Source organism: Herpailurus yagouaroundi, unplaced genomic scaffold (genome assembly GCF_014898765.1).
Source record: "Herpailurus yagouaroundi ecotype Mexico unplaced genomic scaffold, PumYag 203, whole genome shotgun sequence".
In the NCBI taxonomy this organism is placed as follows: domain Eukaryota; kingdom Metazoa; phylum Chordata; class Mammalia; order Carnivora; family Felidae; genus Herpailurus; species Herpailurus yagouaroundi.
Window position 1 is genome coordinate 15,732,212 of NW_024412434.1, and position 9,942 is coordinate 15,742,153.

General features: G+C 36.2%; 1 non-coding gene across 1 annotated transcript; it reads left to right on the forward strand.

Annotated features, from left to right (window-relative positions):
• The first annotated feature begins 4,498 nt into the window (after nucleotides 1-4,498).
• LOC121014944 (U6 spliceosomal RNA) lies at nucleotides 4,499-4,605 on the forward strand. Its single transcript, XR_005783529.1, has one exon. It is a non-coding gene; the product is annotated as a U6 spliceosomal RNA (small nuclear RNA).
• The last annotated feature ends 5,337 nt before the right edge of the window (nucleotides 4,606-9,942 follow it).

A 9,942-nucleotide genomic window follows, 5' to 3' on the forward strand; every position in this document is an offset into this window, starting at 1 on the left:
ATAAAATACCTTTTTATTTCATTATACAATTGAAATTGTATTTATTAAAAAAGAAAAAAAAGATTGTCAAAAGAAAAACATAACAAGCATTAGTATTATATATTGAATGCCTAAGAGCAGACTATTAATAACCAGAACTTTAGGGTGAAGGGTGTTTCAGAGAGCTACATGGCATAATAGTACAGTGATTTAATAACTACTTTAACTATAAACAACAAGAGCAACCAAAGTAATCTCTAAGTATTGTCCACTTTGAGATTTCCAACAGATTTCTGCTGAGTTTGTCACAGTAAGTTACTTTCAAACATATAGGTTTTGTTGTCACTGTATTTTTGTGATAGAACATTAGTATTATTTAATTGTGGCCAATTCACTGAAATATGCAGTATTTATTGAAATTCTGCAAAAAAAAGAATGATGGAACATTCAAATTCAGGTATTTTATGACCTACTTAAAATGACAGAGAAATCACAGTATAGTTTGTGTAGTGAAAAGCAAATGGAAGCTTTAGAAACTCTTAGAGCATCAAAAAAAACTTTTTTAATGAATGCTAATGTGCTATTGTTAATGAATGCTTTTTGCACACAACTGGAAAAGTCTATTAATTCCTTTTAATACTTAGAAGATTCCATTTATTATTAAAGAATCCAATAAACCATTTTTTTCCCAGCTCTACAGAATTTGGTCTAACATATTTTACTACCTGTGTGTGTTCTCTTCTTCTGATTTAATTCTAGTTGTCCTGATTAAATCATCCATCATTTTTAGGAAGATTTTTCTTATTGGTTTTCTGGTACTGCCTCACTGGTTTTAGCTATTTGCTCCTTTCTCTTCCTGATATGTCACTTTGAAAATATTTCAGTGACTTTCTTATATTAAATTGTCTAATAGCATTTTAGTTTCATTTTAGTGTCAGTTCATTTTTCTATTTCTTATCCTTCATGCTTCCTGTATCTTTTCATCAGGTGTTGAAATTTTGGATTTCTATTTCTATTTGGGAACCTTCGTTAAAATAAGCAGCCCCCCCCCCCATAATAAATGTTATGCCATACTATCATTACATAGCTTGTAAATATTCCATAAACCTTAAATCCTGTGACACTTAGGAGTAAGAATTTTCTAATGTATTGGATTTGGATGATTATAGTAGCTGCTTGTTTTTCCTTCTTTTATGGACTAAGGAATGTTTTATATTAACCCTGAAAAGACCATACAAATTTTGTGTTTTGTGCAACATGGCAAGTAAAGAGATATACTTTATGGGGATGGAGGATTAACTCTTCAACTTACCCAATGAAGGTCAACCAAGATCAAAATCCACACCAGAAATGTGTGTTTGGCAGTACACAGGATACATGATAATTAGGTTGGCAATATCTAAACATGGACCCAGAAAATGTGTGGAGGTAGAGGAGTAGAAGAACTCATGCCTCAGTGAAGAGAAGTACAGGGAAAGGTAAAAATCGAGAGGTTGCATTTTAAAGACTCAGAAGATCTTAAGAAGATACGAGGATGGATGGTGGTTTAGGTAACACATACACATTAGCAAATGGTGCCCATGGGTGACTGACATGTGAAATAGTATACAGCGAGTTTCTGGAAATGGCACCAAAGAATGATTCCAGGTAAAGGACAAAAAGATATACAGAGAAAACATCATTAAAGATAGTCATGAAGTTACAACAATATGGTATTTTTTTCTCTTTCTCTCTTCCAAGTGATACCCCAAAGTCCTAGCATCATCAACTAACCTCATGACTTGTGGAGTCAATCTTGTGAACTGTAAAACTGGGTCCAAGATTAATAATTGCAACTTGAATCAATATCTGTATTCTAAGCTGATAGTATTTTCTATAAATGTAATTCTCAATAGGATGAGCTTATTATTATTTCTTGTGAGACTAAGGGATATTTGAAGAAAGAAGGCTGTAATGGCAGAAAAAATAATGTAATTCTGTATTGGGGAAGCGAAGAAAATCTACTTTTAAAAATACAAACTACAGAAGTAACATCTCAGCCAACTGGAATACAAAAAAAGGTCATGATCCTTCACTGGGGCACAGCTGGCACACACTGGAAAGGGTCATATCAGAATTTTCATGGGAAAAGAATAAGGTTCTTGTTTATCAAAGGAAGTCATGAAATAAAGAAGAAAATAATATCAGTGTTGCATAATGACTAACTCAGTGTTGTCACTCAAATTACAGCAGTCAACAATTGAGTGGCTTGGATTGGCCTAATGATCAAAGTAGGAATTGGGCTCATTTAGTGGTACTTACGAATCCGTAATTATCATCATCATTATAGGTAGTTCCACAAATTGTCAATCCTCAGTTTAAAACTGATACCCACAAAATATACGACAGACACACAACTGACATTATATGAAAGTGTACTTTAAAGATCTATAGAATGTGGGGCAACTGGGCGGCTCAGTCAGTTAAGCCTCTGACTTTGGCTCAGGTCAGGATCTTGCGTTAGAGAGTTCAAGCCCCACACAGGGCTTTGCGCTGACAGCTCAGGTTCTGGAGCCTGCTTCGGATTCTGTGTCTCCCTCTCTCTGTGTTCCTCCCCTGCTTGCGTTCTGTCTCTCTCTGTCTCAAAACTAAATAAATATTATAAATAAATAAACAAACATTAAAAAATAAAGATCTATAGAATAAACGTTAGAAAAATGTGACATTAGCTCCTAAAGCAGTGTTGCTTTGAGATCTCTCCTTGAACTCTATCAGCATCGTCAAGTATGCTGGGTGTGCACACAAATTTCTGATCCATGCCTCTGCCTGCTGAGTTGGCTCAATGAACGTGAGTTGGGGTGGAAGGGTGGAAACTCATTCTTTAAGAAGCCTTTTAGGTGATTAAGTGAAGCAAGTTACCCTGACCCCGCACTGGGAGAACACTGGCCTAGAGTAAGGGATGACAGTAAACATCCCTTTCATTGTACATGTGTATATAAATGCATTTTTTTAATACCTGTCAATTGTTCATGCAAACAACAGTAAGCTTAAAAGAAAAAAAAGAAATTGTACCCTTATATTATAATAATACATGATATATTTTTTAAAAGATCTTCTCTAGCATCTAAATTTCTGAAGTCAGTTTTATTAGTCAGATGAGACAGTAAGAAGCACAAATTAAAAATTAACTATAAAGCACATTCCTCTAAGATTAACTTCATTTATATAATGAGGTGTTGTAATTCAGAATTTAGAAAGTAACAGCCAAGTTGAGGACAAGCCCTTCTCATTTAATTGCCCCTCCTTGGTTGGTTATCAGTCAGAGCTTAAATCCTTTTGATTCTAAAACAATAGTTTCACTTTCAGGGCTTTTTAGAGATATTTGTAGGAACTTTTCTCCCTCTTGTTTCATTGATCAGCATAAAGAGAAAATATCTATATGGGGCAGGCCATTATTCATATGTTTTAATTATTTTAAAGAGAAATATAATTTCTGTCTAGCAAAAAGATTACCCTCTTAATTACAAATAAAATCTCTCACTGTGTGTATATGTATAGCATGTAGACAAACAGACATCTATTTAGCTATTATTCATTTTGACTCTTAAAAATTTTTTTATTAATGAAGTTGTTAATAAACCACATTGTTTATATCTTTATCTGAAAAGATAGTACTTACTGGTTTTATTGTGAACTATAAGAAATAAAGTATTTTGTGTTTCTAGTGTTGCACAAAAACCACTTTTAGCCTTACTAATTTTTTTTTTTTTGCTTATTTGCTATTTTATAGGGATTAATGCCAAATGTGTACCATTTCAATGATGTATTTCCTACTTTGTGGTTCTTATATAATTTCTATTATGTAAAAATTTAAGTGTGAGAATATTTTTACATTGGCCAGGGTGAAAGAATTGCTCTTCAAAATAAATCAAAATGATTGCTTCAATAAAAACTGACAACATCATACATACAGTTTGGAATGTAAAAGCTATTAAAAATTACAGACCTTAAAAATATCTTTTATTTGAGACATTTTTATTTGGTGGGTCTATTAAGTCAAACTTCTAGTTTTGTGATATCTTACAATAAGAATGAATCTTCATCCTCACAACTGAGTTGTGTTCCGTTTAAGTAGAGGGTTTGCCCAAATTATGACCAGGCTTGACAAAGAGACCTATTCTCAAACTGGATTGTAAAGTAGCCACTGGGACACCCTAACAAAACAGTAGAGTTACAGTAAGGGAAACAATACCCTTTTCTTCCCAGTTCAGAACACAAGCCAATTTGACTAATTTGGGAACTGTGACAAAATTAGTAATGGCTTGTACGTGCATAATCTGAGGATTTCATGTTTAACTTATATTTTAATACTTTGAATGTAAGGTAAAATAAACAGAAAATCAAGAAGATTCAGAAGATTCACATATTGCTGAGTCCCAAAGTGTTATTGTAATAAACAAGCTATAATTATAACTGTGGCTATGCGTCTTCAAGTTTTTCTTGAAAGAAGAAAATCCCAGTGCTTGCTTTATCAATATATGCATACATACATACATACACACACACTAAAATTGGAACAGTACACATAAGATTAACAGAGCCGTGTGCAAGGATGATTCACACATTTGTGAATCATTTTGTATTTGTCACTCTTTGTCCTAGAAGAGATGGGGGTGGGGACGCAGGATGACAAGGGTGATTAAAGGGTAACTAATCTCTACAACTTATATTTCATTCACTTTAACATATAAAACACCAGTGCTACACCACCTTGGTGTATGAATACAGTGTTGTATGATTCTCTTTACTTTCTCTGTACTTTTAAATATAAAAATCTATCACCATAGTCGTCAATTTCCAAACCTATGAAAATTATCAGAAGTGCATATTAAGATTTATTCTTAATGATACTCTATCCTGCCATATCTGTAATAGGGAAAATTGGAAACAATCTAAAATTTGAATACAGGAATGGCTAAGTAAATTAGAGTAGATTAACATGATTATTATGTATTTATTTGGAAATCTTATTTTCTATACTAGTTCCCTATTGCCACTATAAAAAATTACCACTGACTTAGCGGCTTAAAATAACACAAATTTATTACCGAACAATTCTGGAGATTGCAAGTCCGAAATAGACCTCACTGGGAAAAATGAAGATGTCAGTGGGGCTGAATTCTTTCTGGGGAGAATACTTTTCCTTGCCTTTTTCAGCTTTTAGAGGCTACTGCATGTGCTGCCTCTTGGCCCTTTGCTCACATCACTCCAACCTTTTGTTTCCATCCTCACTTCTCCTACCATGGACTCTGACCCTCACGTCTCCCTCTTAGAAAGATCCTTGTGATTACACTGTGCCCACTAGAAATATCCAGGAGAATGTCCCCATCTCCAGGTGCATTAAATTAACCACATCTGCAAGGCCCCTTTTGCCATGTCAAGTAACATATTCACAGGTTCTGGGGATCAGGATGTGCGCACCCTTCAATGGCCGGCGGGGGTGAGGGGGGTTGGTTGGTATCCAGCCTACCACATTTTGTAAGCAAATAAGAGCGTGTGAATATTTGAAGTGTTTAGAACAGTGCCTGGAACAAAATACCATCCACTGTGATTTGTAAAAGGAATAGGTGGATACATGAACTTCTCACTGCTTTCACAGACTGATCTAAACCATCATCTCTTGCCTGAATAATTCCAGCAGTCTCCTTACATGCCTCCCTGCTTCTCCCCTCACCTTCATCTAGTCTCAGCAAAACAGCCAGTGATCTGTTTAAAACATAAACCAGATTGCATTTCTCCTTTGCTTAAAACCCTGCACTGTTTTCCCCCATTTAATTCATCTCTTTGGGTGACCTCCATAGCCCTACACCATGTGCTCCCTCTAATATGACCTATTTAAACAAACTACACTTGGGGCGCCTGGGTGGCGCAGTCGGTTAAGCGTCCGACTTCAGCCAGGTCACGATCTCACGGTCCGTGAGTTCGAGCCCCGCGTCACGCTCTGGGCTGATGGCTCAGAGCCTGGAGCCTGTTTCCGATTCTGTGTCTCCCTCTCTCTCTGCCCCTCCCCCGTTCATGCTTTGTCTCTCTGTCCCAAAAATAAATAAACGTTGAAAAAAAATAAAAAATTAAAAATAAATAAATAAATAAAAAAATAAACAAACTACACTTTTATTTGGTCTGCTATACAGTCCCCTTATTGTTTCTCCAAAACACTAGCCTCATCCCCACCTCAGGACTTTTTCACTTGTGGTTTCCCCTGCCTAGAATACACTTCTCCTAGATACTCATTTGGCTCACACCCCATTTCTTCATATCTACTCACTGAGGCCTACCCTGGCCACCCATTTCTATGCTCCTAATCCTCTTCTATTATTTTTCCATAGCACAACAGCTTTTGGTATTCTATATATTTTTTTTTAATTTTTAGTTTTTATTTTTTTTTAACGTTTATTTATTTTTGAGACAGAGAGAGACAGAGCATGAACGGGGGAGGGGCAGAGAGAGGGAGACACAGAATCTGAAACAGGCTCCAGACTCTGAGCTGTCAGCACAGAGCCTGACGCGGGGCTGGAACTCACGGACCATGAGATCATGACCTGAGCCGAAGTCAGCTGCTTAACTGACTGAGCCACCCAGGCGCCCCTCTCTATATTTTTTTTAAAGCTTGTATTTCCATATCCCTGACTGAAATATAAATTCCAAAGGACAAGGAATGTTGCATGCTTTGTTCAATGATGTATTTTCATTTCCTTGAATACTGTGTGGCACACAGTAAGCACTCAGTAAATAACTGCTGAATGAGTGATAAGATCCTACTACATGCCAGGTTCTGTCTTAAGTCCTGAAGGGCCACATGAATAAACTCGACAGAGAATTTCTCCTTTACTGGAATTGATTTCAAGTTGTCTATCAAAATCTACTCTGCCCAAGTCTCCACGTTGACCGAGAGAAGAAAACACTTGATGGGTAGTGGTAAGACTGGAAATTATTAATTAGCCTTGCTTTCTTTACAAACCATCACCACCCTTACCACTCCTATACTTCTGTCCCAATTACTGGATATTGTTTTGCTGATGTTTTGGAGATTAATTTTAATGGATGTAGTTGTTAATTGATGGCTCCACCAAAAACAAACAAAAAACAACATGGTAATCTGTCTAAGTGTCACAGAATAAACCAGTGGTAAAATAGTCTCTTTAACATTACATTATTTTACACACACACACACACACACACACACATACACACATACACAGAGACACACATATATATACACATATATATCTTACTTATCAGATATATATATCTTACTTATCAGATATATATATATATATATATCTTACTTATCAGATATATTCACATATTGAGGTAGAATTGACTACAAAGTGAATTAGCCGTTTTCAAAAAATATGTTCTTATGGACTATCATATTTAAACTGCATAAGTATACTGGGGCGCCTGGGTGGCGCAGTTGGTTAAGCGTCCAACTTCAGCCAGGTCACAATCTCGCGGTCCGTGAGTTCGAGCCCCGTGTCAGGCTCTGGGCTGATGGCTCAGAGCCTGGAGCCTGTTTCCAATTCTGTGTCTCCCTCTCTCTCTGCCCCTCCCCCGTTCATGCTCTGTCTCTCTCTGTCCCAAAAATAAATAAACGTTGAAAAAAAATTAAAAAAAAATAAATAAACTGCATAAGTATAAACCTCGTCTGAAGTGCATCCTTTAGTAAGTTACATCAGTCCTGACACTTATCAGGTGACTTTAGGTTGGGATTTTTTTATGTGTTTTTCCACACACCACACAGATAGCAGCTGTCTTTAGAAGTCAAGCAAAGCAGGGAAATAAATCATTAGTAAGCAAAAGGTTTAAACCAGCTGATTCACACTTTGCCATTCATTTCTATATATCAAATAGTTAAATTTTAGAAGAAAAAGGCTGACGCTGCATCATTCCAAAATTTCTTTAAAGGTTATTATCTTTTAAAATTTACTTTGAGAGAGAGAGAGTGAGAGAGTGGGGGAGGGGTGGAGAGGGAGGGAGGATCCCAAGCAAGCTCCACGCTGTCAGCACAGGGCTCAACATGGGACTCGAACCCATGACCATGAGATCATGACCTGAGCCAAATTTAGAAGTTGGACACTTAACCCACTGAACCACCCCAGGCACCTCCCAAAATTTCTTTAAATCAGAGAGTGCAGGGCCAGAATACATTGAATGACTGTCATGCAACTTCCAACTTTCTGATCTCAACCATCAGGCTTCCCACAGATGAGATTAACAAAGACCAAAGAATTTAATGTGCTGTTCTACTCAGTTTTAATTTTTTGTATTGCAATCAATGTCTTATTCAAGTTGCCAAGTGTAGGTATCAAAGAATACTATGTTTTAAAGATTCACTAAAAAGCAAAATTTGAAGAAATTCAACACTATGGTTGCTACAGCCAGTCATGTCCTCTTGGTTTAAAATACTCACCAAGACATTCCCTTCACATTTTGTGAGAAAATATGAGCAAGTATCAGTATCTCCTCTAATACTCATCAGACATTTGAAAACTATGAAATCTTAAAGGGTGTCCATTATTTTATGTACTTTTGTTCCATGAAAATTACTCTTTTTAAAAAAAATATTATTGAGGACTTTTAAAAAATAAGATTTGAGAAGGCACCTATATTTTTGAAATGTTGGTAAATTCTGACTCATTCTATCATCAACTATAATTTTAGTATCTTCATATGTAGATATTTTCTAATTACACTCCCAAGGCAATAACAATAGTGTAATTAAATAAGGGACAGTTAAATAATCATCAGATAAATTCGTTTTAACTTTTTTATGTAGTGATATTTTATAGTTTTATACAGAAATTATATCTTGCTTATAAACTCAAAATGGATGAAAGACCTAACTGTGAGACAAGAAACCATCAAAACCCTAGAGGAGAAGGCAGGCAACAACTTCTTTGACCTCAGCCACAGCAATTTCTTACTCGACACATCTCCAAAGGCAAGGGAATTAAAAGCAAAAATGAACTATTGCAACTTCATCAAGATAAAAAGCTTCTGCACTGCAAAGGAAACAATCAACAAAACTAAAAGGCAACCGACGGAATGGGAAAAGATATTTGCAAATGACATATCAGATAAAGGGCTAGTATCCAAAATCTATAAAGAACTTACCAAACTCAACACCCAAAAAACAAATAATCCAGTGAAAAAATAAGCAGAAGTGATGAATTTAGACACTTTTCCAAAGAAGACATCCAGATGGCCAATAGACACATGAAAAGATGCTCAACATCACTCATCATCAGGGAAATACAAATCAAAACTACACTGAGATACCACCTCACACCAGTCAGAGTGGCTAAAATGAACAAATCAGGAAACTACAGATGCTGGCAAGGATGTGGAAAAATGGGAACCCTCTTGCATTATTGGTGGGAATGCAAACTGGTGTAGCCGCTCTGGAAACACGTGTGGAGGTTCCTCAAAAAAATTAAAAATACAACTACGCTATGACCCAGCAATAGCACTACTAGGAATTTATCCAAAGCATACAGGAGTGCTAATGCATAGGGGCACATATACCCCAAAGTTTATACCAGTGCTTTCAACAGTAGCCAAATTATGGAAAGAGCCTAAATGTCCATCAACTGAAAATAGATAAAGAAGATGTGGTTTATATATACAATGGAAAACTACTTGGCAACAAGAAAGAATGAAATCATGCCATTTGCAGCAATGTGGATGGAACTGGAAGGTATTATGCTGAGTGAAATAAGTCATTCAGGGAAGGACAGATATCATATGTTTTTACTTGTATGTGGATCTTGAGAAACTTAACAGAAGACCATGGGGGAAGAGAAAGGGAAAAAAATAGTTACAAACAGAGAGGGAGGGAGGCAAACCACAAGAGACTCTTAAGTACAGAGAATAAACTGAGGGTGGATGAAGGGTTTGGGGAGAGGAGAAAATGGGTGATGGGCA